Source organism: Taudactylus pleione, unplaced genomic scaffold (genome assembly GCF_031769625.1).
Source record: "Taudactylus pleione unplaced genomic scaffold, aTauple2 ptg000054l, whole genome shotgun sequence".
NCBI classification, from domain to species: domain Eukaryota; kingdom Metazoa; phylum Chordata; class Amphibia; order Anura; family Myobatrachidae; genus Taudactylus; species Taudactylus pleione.
The window spans coordinates 11,432,588-11,446,197 of NW_028284456.1; the positions used below are offsets into that span (position 1 = coordinate 11,432,588).

The 13,610-nt window shown below is 43.7% G+C and overlaps 1 pseudogene; it reads left to right on the top strand.

The window, feature by feature from the left end:
• Window positions 1-932: 932 nt before the first annotated feature.
• LOC148535242 (uncharacterized) lies at window positions 933-13,564 on the top strand (annotated as a pseudogene).
• Window positions 13,565-13,610: the final 46 nt, after the last annotated feature.

Genomic DNA, 13,610 nt, shown 5'->3' on the forward strand with positions numbered 1-13,610 from the left:
GATTCATCCAGTTCGGTTACAGCAGCCAACGCGGACGCGGTGGAGATTCCTGGGCCATCTGGATCTGGTGAGCATGCGGTTTCTCATATGTCCTCTGTTAGTTCCTCATCTGCATCTTCAACCAGTAGTGAATCCTCCGGTTTGCCTAAGCGCCCGCGGAAGTTAGCAAAGTTAATTGTGCATCGCTTAGCGAAAAAAGCGGCAAAGCAGAAAGATAAGGCGGTAGCGGTACCTTCTTCTGAGCCCATAAATTTTTCAGAGATGGTGCATTGCGCAATTACGGCCGTAACCAGGGGTTTGCGAAAGAGAATGAAGGAGAAGATTAAAAAGGGGAAGTATGTAGACGTGTTTACGCTTACAGACGAGATGAGGAGGGATTTTGAAAAGGCCAAGAAAGCTGGAGGTATAGGTGAAAACGCTTTTCGGAGTTTTCATCACTGGTTAAGGGGTTTCTTGGTTTTTTCAGTATCTTATCTTGAAACAAGGCCCAACGAGCATCCCAACATTTTGAAGTTTCTATTTCTAGTCCATGAAATATTCATACAGTCTAGGGGGTATGTTTGGAGGGAGTACGACGAAAAATTTTGTAAAAAACAGGATGGAAACCCGACCATGCCTTTAGGATTTAAAGACGTAGAGGTTTGGTTGGAAGTTACACAGCAAAACAAAAATACGTACGAAGGCCAAGATAAAAAACACACACATACGGCTAAGGCAGGGCCGGGGTTCGTAGGTAAGGGGAAATGTTTTGCATTTAATGACTCTAAATGTCACAGAGGTGCAAGTTGTCGTTTTCGACACTCTTGTAGGATTTGCGGAGCTGGTCACCCAGCAAGAGAATGTAAGTCCTCAGCAAGGGAGGGTCAATCCGAGCGCGTTGCAGGCAGTGGAGGTATTAAGTAAGGCACCATCTCCAGTGGTTCTGGAGTGGTTTTAGTTTAGGTTTTAGTATGCCCATTGTTGACTCGGTACACGTTGTAGCGCGTAGGAATTTAAGGTCAGCAAGGGAGTTACCTCGTGTGGTGAGGCAGAAGGTGGAAGCGGAAATGAAGTTGGGCCGCATGTGCGGCCCTTTCTTAGCTGAACCGTTACCCGGTTTGTGAATTTCCCCTTTGGGGGTGGTGCCCAAGAAAGTTCTGGGAAAGTTCCGCTTGATTCAGCATTTGTCTCACCCTCGGGGTGCCTCTATTAATGACGCAATTCCAGAGGAGTATTGTAGGGTTCGCTACCAGTTATTTGAAGAGGCGCTTGATTTGATTAGGTTTTTTGGCCCAGGGGCATTGATGGCGAAATTGGACATTGAATCCGCTTTTCGACTTCTTCCGCTTCACCCCAATTCCTTGCGGTTTATGGGGTTTAAATTGGATTGCCTTTATTACTTAGATAAGTGTTTACACATGGGTTGTTCTGTCTCTTGTGCATATTTTGAGAAATTCAGCACGTTTTTGCATTGGTGCATCCAGGCGGGCACCGGTCATACCGGCGTAGTGCACTACTTGGGCGATTTTCTTTTTATAGACCCAAGAGATAGTAACGTTTGTCAGGATCTTTTGTTTTCGGCTTGCGCATTGTTCAAGATCATGGGGGTTCCAATTGCGCATGAAAAGACGGAGGGACCTACTTGTTGCCTTTCGTATCTGGGTATAGAAGTAGACACAGAAACAGGTTGTTGTCGCATTCCGGCAGACAAGGTTCGGAAGCTGTTGGCCCAGATAGAAGAATGTTTGAGCAAGGACAGAGTGGGACTGCGTCAGGTTCAGTCCCTCATGGGCTCTTTCAATTTTGCCTGCAGAGTCATTCCGATGGGAAAGGTCTTTTGTAGGAAGCTGGAGAGGGCAACTGCGGGAGTTGTCAAGCCGCATCATACCATAAGATTGTCTAAAGAGATGAAGGACGACTTGCGGGTATGGTCATCGTTTTTAAATGACTTCAATTTGGAACTGATCTGGACTTCCGGGCCGGTATCAAATTCAGTCATTCAGTTGTTCACCGATGTGGCGGGTTCTTCAGGTTTCGGAGCCTTTTTCCAAGGGGAATGGTGTGCTGCCCCATGGCCCCCATCCTGGTTTGCACGCGGTTTCACGGCCAACTTGCTTTTGTTGGAATTGTTCCCAATAATTGTGACTGTGGAATTGTGGGCGGAAAGATTGTCAAATCAGAGCATTGTCTTTCGGTGCAACAATTTGGGAGTGGTTCATGCAGTTAATAACCAGCGTTCTTCGTCACCACAGGCACTGTGGCTTTTACGCCACCTGGTTTTGAAGTGTCTACAGTTTAATATTAATTTTACGGCTAAGCATGTCCCCGGGGTTGACATTGGGATAGCGGATGCTTTATCCCATTTCAATTTCGTTAAGTTTAGAAACCTGGTGCCAAGAGCTGAACCCCGCGGATTAACGTGTCCTCCTTATGTCTGGCAGATTATCGATCAGGCATAGCGGAATTGGCACAGAAATCCTTGGCGCCATCTACACTGAGAACTTATTCGTCTGCTTGGCATGAATGGGAGGCTTTTTGCGGTAGTTGCCAGCGGGAGGGTAAGTCGGTGGATGATCGTTTAATGGAGTTTGTTTGGGGACATTATAGTCAAGGAAGGTCAAAATCTTCCATGGCTTCAGCTTTGGCGGGAATTTCATTTTTTGCTAAACTTAACCAGGTTGCAGATCCCACTAAATCATTTGTTTTGTCTAGGGCTCTTAAGGGATGGGCTAAAGAGAGGCCATCGCCGGCAGACTCGCGCAGGCCAATTGATTTGGTTTTGTTAACGGATTTGTTAGAAATACTGGGATCAGTAATGGACTCAAGTTTTGAGACGGCTCTGTTTCAAGTGGCTTTTTCTTTTGCTTTCTTTGGGGCCTTTCGAATTAGTGAGCTAGTGGCATCAAGTAAGCATTCCAGCGATACTGGTTTATTGTTTAAAAACGTTGTAGTGAGGGATGAGGCGGTTCTATGTAAGATCTCTCGGTCCAAGACGGATCAAATGGGAAAGGGCCGTTGGTTGTCTATTAAAGGTAATGTTGTAGCTGATATTTGCCCATTGAGACTAGCTAAGAATTACTTGCAACATCGGCCGGCAGTAAAGGGACAGTTTTTGTCACATGCAGACTCTTTGCCCCTTACTAAATTTCAATTTGCATCAGTTTTTAAGCGTTGCTTGGTTAGATTGGGGTTGAAAAGTGAGGACTACGGCACCCACTCGTTTCGCATTGGGGCAGCCACTTGCGCAGCGGCCAGCAGTTTGCCAGCATCGGCCATCCAGGAGATGGGACGATGGAAGTCTTCAGCTTTTAAGTCATATGTTCGTTTTGATATGGTTTGAAGTTGCGCCGTTTGCGCTAACCCTAAAGCGTTGCTTACCCGTCAGTTTTTGAATGGCTAGCATTAAAAAAGTGGGGGTGTGAAGGGATTTTTATTTTCCTCCGAGGGGGCCTAATTACAATTGGCTGAACTTCAAGGTCCACGGGAGGTTTTTATTTTTCTCCTTCACTTGGGTTTTTATCGTTTTGTACTAACTCCTTTTTCGTTAATTGTTTCAGTTACTTGGTTTGCTGGGCATGGATACTGACGTTTAGGGATTTTTCTTTTACAGCGTCCTATACATCAACGGAGCAAGTGTGGATTGTAGGTCACTCCTACATATTTTGGGCCGAAAGGCATCCTTTTGCTAGGAAGGCTTCATTGATGTTGGAGGGGCGTAGGGTTAGATGGTTAGGGGTTTAAGGTGGGCAGCGTTTTTGGGATTTAATCTTCAAGAAGGAACGTCTTTGGGGGAGACCTCGATGGTTAGTAGTGCACCTTGGAGGCAATGATGTTGGGCAGGTGAAAGGTATTGAGTTGATCTTGAAAGTTAAAGCTGATTTGGCAGAGGTGGCTGCACGCTGGCCGGATGCTCACGTGGTATGGTCAGAAATGATACCTAGATTTGTTTGGAGAGGTTCCAGGGATCTGGTGGCCATAGACAAATGTAGGAAAAAGGTTAATGCAGCTATTTTTAAGTATGTGTCTGCTTCGGGTGGCGTAATTGTTAGGCATCAGTTGTTGACATTACAGAGTCCGGAATATTTCAGGTCGGACGGGGTGCATCTTTCTGACATCGGTGTAGGAGTTTTCCTCAAGGATATTTTTTAATTTCTTCATAGATAAGGAATAGGGGATTTTTGTAGTCGTAAGTTAATTGAGGGTGGCGGGGCTGCGGTTTTTTCATAACCTAGCCGTGGCGGGAAGGCGCTACTAGCCAGCGGCCACAAGTGGCATAAGTGGCTGTTGTGGGGCACTTACCCTTTTGAAAGATGGCGGGTATGTCCTACCCCTGCGGGAGGACAGCGGGCGTTTCCTTACGGAGCGTCCACACTGTGCCAGAATAAGGGGTGGTGAGTCCTGCACAGCGCAGGTTATGCCGTTATAGAGGGGGGCGTTTAGTCGTCCCCCAATTTTTTAAGGTAGTCAATTTGGCTAGAGCTGGTGTGTGGTAGCGTCCTTCTTTGCCACCCTTATTTAAATTAAAATTAATTAAATAAATAAATACAGTTTAATTTTAAACCAATTGCAGTGGTGTCTTGTCGTTTTTTATTAGTTGTAAGCTAGCTTAACGGGTTATGTTTACAAGTGTTAATTGCAATAAATTAATGGACAGCTTATGGGGTTTATTCATAGTGCAAAGAAAAGCCATGTTTTTAATATAAATGTTTATATGTATTTTACTAAAATGAACAATAAACAATGCAGTTTGTGGTTTTCATTAAATTGCTCCCACCCCTGCATCATTTGGTTGTGCTTTATTTTTGGGCTTTATAGGATTGGTTTGGGCTTGTTTTACACTTATCAGTTGCTTGCTTTTCATTTTTGAGTTGGCAACACTGCTCCCAATATGCTTCTGCTCTTTACTTCTTTGCTTCTTTAGACTATGTAAAGTACACAGCTCAGGTGAACTTGCTTAAATCCACTTTCATAGAATTTCATCTGCAAAGTGAGTGCCAGGTAGTCAGCATTTGGGGGAGGTAACGGGGGTGGTTAGGAAAATGCTGCCTTGTCTCTGCTGTATATAAGAGGGTAGTAGTGGGTGTCCCTATATTCGGGCGAAACCACAGATGCAATTGCAGTAAAGTACTGTACATCTCTGAATCAGGTCCATTCTACACTTTACCTCTTTACCATTAAAGGCAGAGTGTATAAATCTTTATGCAGTACGTATTTTACTAAAATTAACAATAAACAATAGTTGGTGGTTTTCATTTTTTTTCCTGCTCATGGAGCTTCCTCCTGTTATCATCAACTCTCTGTTCTCCACCCCTGGACTCCAATCATCTGTTCTTGTTTTTTCAGATGTACTAAACCTGCCATTATCTAGAACTTTCTCTACTGTACACTATAACACTGAAAAATAATGTACAACAACACTTTTTTATTAAATAACAACAAAAATATGAAATTAAATAAACTGGAAAATAAAATAAAAAAAAGGTCCACCAAAAAAATTATTATTAAACCGAAGAGGGCTATCACCCAAAGAACTTGCTCTGTGGTAAAGAAAGAAAAAGGTACAGTAATTACTATATACTGTAGTAGTAAGCATTGCTGTACTTTACGTCGGGTGTAGCCCCCTCGAAAATGTCCTTGTGGCCTGCATAGGTGGTGGTGGTATCGAGGGCGAAGCAGAATTTGCTTTTAAAAAAAAAAAAAAATTACATTAGTCAGATTTCAATGTTTTCATGTGTACGCCTATAAGGATGATGAGGTAATCAGGAAAAAGCATAGGAAATATGTGCAGAATTTCAAGAATGAAACAAACTGCTCGATATCGGGAGACCTAGCGGGAGATGTAACAACTCATCTGCGAGAGTGAAAACTCCCCTCTCTGGCGATCCCTGCCTGAGTACACAGCGCATCAGCCTAGTGCTGATGCGCTGTGTCTCACCTCCCGGCCAGCACACTGGGCCTGTGCTGGATCTTGCAAGCATTGGAAGATCCCACATGCAGCCCAAAGGCTGGCAGCCACCGCAGCAGGGACATTGATAGCTCCAGCTGTTGGAACGGTCAGTCCAACTGAATGTTCATACATTGCCCTCCATATCGGCAATGCTATCTCATAGATAGCAGTGCCAATAATGACAGCCCCTCAATAATACATGGGGAACAAGCGGTATCAATGCACATAAAGTGCACTGATATCACTCCTCCCCCATATTGCCCCTTCATACATCTCCCCCACAGTTTAACTCTCTCACCACTACATTGCCTAAATGAGGCAGAACTGTCTCATCGGCACTCTTCAATTCCACCGACTCTGCCGACGTGTCAGTGATAAGGCAATCTGTGTGTAAAAGACAAATGCTTTATTGCAAAATGAACTACTTTTATTGTGTTGTCAAATAAAGGGTTTAAAGGGGAGTTGTATAAGTATGACTAGAATCACTGCTCTCCTCAGCAGTCTCCGGCTCCACAACTATGATACAGAGATGTTCTGTGTAAATAAAATAAAAATACAGTAATGTACTCAGTAGGAAAGTACAGGGTTAGCAGAACATTACTGTGCACTACATTACTGTAACTAAAACATAAAAAGAGCACAAGTAACAATTAGCACTATAGTTCTGAGGACACAATACAGCTGGGAAGCAAGGTGAGCAAGGGAGTAATCGGATAACGGTCTTTAGAGTACAGAAAGTATAGTGCTGGATGGAGAGACATTCTTAAAAGGAAGAGAAGTACAGTACACTAGTACAACACAATGTACTATACTGTACACTACTTAGCTGGGGAGGGCTTTCTGGCTCAGCTGCCCCTTTCTCTTCCTCCACCTCCATTTTCAACTCCACCTCCTCCTCCCCTTTGTAAACAGAAAAATTATATATAATTTCTTCTTCGGGTTCCATAGGGTCCACAGGATCTACCTTGGGGGTATGTAGTTGGAACACATCCAATGCACCAAACAGCAAAGCTTTGGAGCTCTCAGCATGCACTGGTCATCCTCCCTATATACTCCACCCCCAGCTACAGGCATTCAGTTTTATTGTTTGGTGCATGGCAGTCCTAAGCATTTTTTTTATGATTTACCTTAGTTTTCAAAACTTTAGAGTTTAGCAGTACCAGCTGCCAGTAATAAAGCTGTACAATGACTCCGTCTACCTCCGCCGATGATGAAACACCAGCACCGTTATATGCCCAGAGGTTCTCGGCAGGCCTCAGCGTGGCTTAGCTAGCGGCTTAATGCTGAGGTCCGGGACTGCACATCGGAGGCAGCTGCGTGTGAAGGCCTTGTCTAATGTGTCCTCACTAAGGCGGCCAGGGACATAACGTCTGTTGCCGGGGGCGGGTAGTAAGATGCACCTTGTCTTGCTACCTTGTAGTTCAGCGTACCCGGCCATCAAAATCGCAGCATAGGGGAGATAGGTGCTCCCCCGGCCTCTCCTCCCCGCCAGACGTGAACTTCCCTTCGGATTCCCGCATCTGGTTTGCTATAACTGACCACCTCAAATGTGAGACGCGCGCAGTTTAGCGTTGGTTCCATGCACTGTGCACCCTATATCCTATCATCACCCCGTGGGGCTGGTCAGTTGATTCAGAGTCCATATTGCTTTAGCAAATGTGCATATTTATGCATTGTATGTGACTATAAATGCCAGCTGCTGTGTTTATTTTGCCTATTTTTTCAAAACTGTCAGTTATATCTGTCACTGTGTTTCTCATCATCCCTCTGAAGGTGAGTGGGGTGTTTTCAATGATAAAAGTCACATTGCATTTATATTATGTACCTTGCACCATTTATACATTTTTCATGTCTAAAGGTAAGGGTGAGAAGGATGAGATGCCAGTGTTAAGGTCATGTAAGTCCTGTGCTGCAGGCTTGTCTGAGCAGGTTGTTAACTAGGATAGATTGTGTAGCACTGTTGTAACAGCTACCTTTTATCTCTGGTACACCTGCACCATCACTAGAGCCACCTGAGTGGCTGCTTGTTCTCAGATTTTGTCACACTTAGTGAACAAAGCTGCAAAATCACAGGTTCCAGCTGCAGTGCCTCAATCTATGGGGTGTTCACAGCATTTGTGTCCTTCTATGTGTATGCCCCCCATGAATTCCTGTTGGGTTTATTCTACTGTTCACTCTAGTCAGAGTATGCCGCCATCTACAGCCTCTCCACAGGCAGATAGACTAGTAGCAGTGAAGCAGGGGCATAGGAAAGGTGCTTGTAACCCACGGCCTTTTAGAGTCTAACTTAGCCTCCTCACTAGACTCTGATATCAGAGTTCTGGGTCTGTCTCAGTGAAAGAAGACCATCAGTCCCTTGTAAGGATGTCCCCTCTCTGGTAAGAGTGGTTAGATCTGTCCTCAGTAGAGGAAAGAGGAGGTTTTTCTGACATCTAAGTATCCAGTACATCAGAAGGTGACTAAGGATTATTTTTCTCAGTCTGTGTAACTGACGAGTCTCATGTCTGAAGCATATGTACTCCTGGTAAGAATTTCCACGCTACAAGGTATATAACCTCTCGGTACCCATTGGCACCAGCAGAGTGTAACAAATGGGAGTACCCCCAACGATAGAGGCTCATATGACAAGATTGATCAGGAGCACTATGTTGCCCATCCCTGCAGCATCCTTTTTAAAAGAGGTTATAGATAAAAAAAATGACAATTATTACAAATCAATGTTTTCATTATCTGGAGCTATTACCAGACGAGCTACAGCTGTAGCCTGGGTGGCCAAAGCTATGGAGAGTGGGCAAAATCTCTGGAGGATACTATATCTGATGCACCCAGAAAGCAGCAGACTCTTCTCAGCCAAAAGCGAGAAACAGCTGTGTATATGGGGGAAGTGGTTAATGACACAAGTGTTCTGGCTTCTAGGGTCTCGGCATACTCGATGGAGTCCAAAGATCCCTATGGCTAAAGATCTGGAAGGCAGATGCAGGGTCCAGAAAGGCTCTAGAATCTTTGCCTTTTGCGGAGAAGGACTGTTTGAACCAGAGTTGGATGACATAATGACTTCTTTGGCAACACCGAGGCGGCTGAATTGCCATCTATGTCTACCTCTAAGAGACAATAGTCATTTCTGTTCTTTCGTCCATAAGGTAGGACAAAGAAACAGTCCTCTGCTAGACAGGGTCATTCACATAGGAAACCACAGACCAAGAAATCTTGGTCAGCCAAGCTCCCGGCATCTAAGCCAGATGGTAAGCCTACTGTCTGATGGGGCGGGCCTCCCCTTGGAGAATGCCAGGGTTGGAGGCTGACTTTTACAGTTCACCCAGACTCAGAACACAGATGCCTGGGTGTGAGAGCTGGTCTCTCAGGGTTTTGCCATTATGTTCCTAAGGCATCTCCCTCAGAGGTTTGTGGGCACAACCCTTCCTGCAGATCTGGTTAGAGCTTGGGCCTACCAGGGGCCTGTTGGGGGCCTCCTGAATCAGGAGTCATAATCCACATTCCTGAGAGGAACAGGGAAAGTCTTAGTATTCAAATTTATTTTTGATTGAAAAACCTAATGAGTTACACCGCCCTATGTTGAATCTAAAATCTCTCAGATTCATCAAGGTGCCCAAATTCCACATGGAAACTCTATGGTCAATTATGTTGGTGTTGGAGCCTGGAGATTTTATGGTCTTGCTGGACATACAAGTTGCATATACTGCATGTCCCGATTGCAAGATCCCAACAATGCTTTTTGAAGTTAGCGGTGGGTCAGCAACATTACCATTTTCAGGCTCTACCCTTCAGTCTTGCCACAGCCCCTCATGTATTTACCAAGATAATGGCAGTAATTACGGCTCATCTCAGGTGACAGGGAGCCAGGATACTGCCATATCTAGATGACCTCCTGAGATGTTACAATGTCATCTATGGATGACCATTGTCTCCTTAAAGGAGCCCAGCTGGGTAATCTATTGGAAAAAGTAGTTTCTTTTTCCAAATCAGCAGATGGTGCATTTGTGGGCACAGCTGGACTCTCTGGGACAGAGGAATCTTCTACCAGAGGATAAGATTGTAGCCTCACAGGATGTGTGCACAATTTACTTTGCAAGCAAATACTGTCAGTTCACTTGGCTATACAGAGGCTGAGCTCCATGGTAGCAACATCTGAAATGGGAGTTTAGGCCCAGTTCCATTCCAGGTCCCTGCAGCTGTGGATGCTGGCCCAGTGGGATGGTTGTATCATCGGATAAAGTCTCAGATGATTTGCTTCTCACCAGAGGCTTGCCTCTTTCTTGGTGGTGGGAGATGACTCATTTAAACAAGGGTCATCCGTTATGGATCCCGGAATGGGTACTCCTCACAAAGGACACAAGTTTGTGAGGATGAGGAGCTGTGATGGGTCATCACACCTTTCAGGGAAGGTGAACAGACACTACCAATAAATATATTGGAGCTTCGAGCAGTGCACAAAGCACTCATACTGGTACAGGACCTTTGGCAGGGCAGGCCTCTCAAGGTTCAGTTCGACAATGCGACAGCAGTGGCCTACATCAATCATCAAGGAGGCACATGAAGTCTGGCAGCCATGAAGGAAGTGGCAAAGATTCTGCTATGGGCAGAAGGCCATCTTCAAGCATTATAATTTTCATCCCAGGTGTTCTCAATTGGGAAGCAGACTTCCTAAGTCGCCAGGACATACACGTCGGAGAATGGGCTCAACAACCGGAAGTGTTTCAACTCCTGGGAGACAAGTGGGGATTACTAGATGTAGACCTCATGGCGTCGTGTCACACCCACAAGGTCCCCAGGTACAGGTTCAGAAAAAGTGACCCCATAGCCACCTTCGTGAATGGAAAGAAAAGCTGGGGCGCTATTCATTCAGGTGTTGTTTAATATAGAGACTTGCTGAGGGATACCTGAGGGATACCTGCAAATGACCCTCAAAAGGAACAAGAATACAAATAAGGTGTCTGCGCTAATCACTATATATATAACATAGGCTGTGAAAATTATAAATATATTATTTTATTGAACATATGAAAAAATGAACTGCAGTTGAACTCTAAAAACATAAATGAACATTGCACATTGATTTGAAGAAAGAGATTAAGTATTACATTGATAATCTAAACACATACTGTTTCCAATATATCATAGGAAAAAAGATAGATGTTTAAAACTCTATGTAGAGCCTTGATGGTAATCAGCATATGTTGATATTAGCAACCAGAATTATATCAATCGGTGTAGTAGGTATAGTCACTCTGTTAGAGCCTGATATGGAGTACAGTGACTCCCTAAATTGCGGGACTGTGGAGCTAACAAAAATCTTGGTAAGGTGAATGTAATAGCGGGGGGTCTCCAGATCAAACCCGCAGTCCAGTATCTCACCTGTCCCAGTGGACTCAAAGCTCCAAGGACTCCCTAGGAACCAGCTCATCCTGCCACTCCCAGACAAATTAGAGCAAGTAGGTGTGATGTTGGTCCCTATGGCCAGCGCTGCTTCGGCAGCTAACTGTGGGACTAAGCGTGGCTCCAATAACTCAAAAGCGGGGGAGTCGTGCAGGATGGTGAGCCATTCGCTCCTCAGCAACTCCTGATCAGGAGTAATGTTCTATTGCATATTATTAATTTATTAGCTCTGTCTTCTTGTCTGTGTACATTGCACTGTTTCCTATAGGCTAGAAAGATCTAGCTGTAGTGGTTTTCTTATAAACATCAATGCTATTTAGTATTCATCTATATATTAATCTCTAGCGATATATGGTTTGGTTTTATTTTATGTCTTGTCTCCTTTTTTGTTTGCATTATAATGTATCTTAAAGGCTGTGTTAATTTGTATATTGAATATAAAATGTTTGCCTTTTTGATGTGCATGATATTGTATTCCAAAGGCTGTGTTAATCAGATTGCTGATTGAAACAATTGGTAACTACAGAGATGCTTTTTAATTAATTAATGAAGTGCAGGATAAAGGCTGTCCTCATAGTGGAAGGTACTTCAATGCCTTTTGAAAAAACCCCTGCAAGAGGGGAGAAACGCATCGAGTTGTTCTTTGGACTGCTTTTCTATCTATTGCCCATACTACATTGCTGTACCCCATCTGTGGAACCATTGCTTGGTGATTTGCGCTACCTGCATATGATTACCCACCAGTGTTGCTGAGACACACTGACAGACATTGCTGAGCCTGTTTGTGCGAACCATCAATCCTGCTTTCTGTTGCCTCCACTGGACGGGGGATTCCCCACAGAGGCAGACTGCCCAGCCCTCACCCCTTGCGTCCTGACCGGGATTTGCAGAGGCATGCGAATGGCTCACCATCCTGCACAACTTCCCTGCTTGTGAGTTATTGGAGCCACGCTTAGTCCCACAGTTAGCAGCTAGCGCGGCACTGGCCATAGGGACCAACATCACACCTACTTGCTCTAATTTGTCTGGGAGTTGCAGGATCAGCTGGTTCCTAAGGAGTCCTTGGAGCTTTGAGTCCACCGAGACAGGTGAGATACTGGACTGCGGGTTTGGTCTGGAGACCCCAGCTATTACATTCACTTTACCAAGATTTTTGTTAGCTCCATGGCCCCACAATTTAGGGGGTCACTGTACTCCATATCAGGCTCTAAGAGAGTGACTATACCTACTATACAGATTGATATCATTCTAGTTGCTAATAGCAAGATATGCTGATTACCATCAAGAATCTACATAGAGTTTTAAACATCTGTCTTTTTTCCTATGACATATTGGGAACAGTATGTGTTTAGATTATCAATGCAATACTTAATCTCTTTCTTCAAATCAATGTGCAATGTTCATTTATGTTTTTAGAGTTCAACTGCAGTTCATTTTTCCATATGTTCAATAAAATAATATGTTTATCATTTTCACAGCCTATGTTTTAAATATAGTGATTAGCGCAGACACCATCTTTGTATTCTTGATCTTTTTGAGGGTGATTTGCAGGTATCCTTCTGGTGTCTGCAGCAAGTCTCTATATTAAACAACACCAGAGTGAATAGCACACCAGCTTTTCTTTCTCTTCTTGATTTCAATTCTGCATTGGTGCAGCATAGCTACTCAGGTGTTGTTTAAAGCTAAATTGCTAATTTTTTTTATATATATATTTTTTATATTGCATTTTTATCAAATTTTGATTATGTCACTGAATTGTTGTAAAGACAGATATAAAAGGAGACACGACAATTTTAATGGTCCAGGAATCGATGTGGAAAATGGGAATAATGAGGTCTTGTTTAGTTCCTTTTTTAAATGAGAATATCTCTTGAAAACGGAGACCAGACATTGGTTATATATGTGTATGTTGCAGAAATATATTCTAAAAAAATTATACCTCGAGGTCTGAGAGTCTTCAAGAGATCTTCTTTTCAAGATGATATTGGATTAAGTGATCAATGGGATAGCATTCTGGATTCTTACTCTATTTCTCTGATGAAACTTTTGGTAGAATATAGAGATAAGAAAATTAAAGAGACAGTTGCTGATATTGATGATGTTAGGTCTAGTTTAGAATCTATTAAAGATCACCCTGTTTTTCAGGAACGGGATACTTTAACAAACCAAAGGGTAAAAAAATTTGAAAAGGAAATTATTGATAGAAAGAACGCCAAATATATCCGGGATGATAGGGATTATTAGAACAACATGATTAGAACCTATCACAAACATCCTTTTCCTGGCCCTA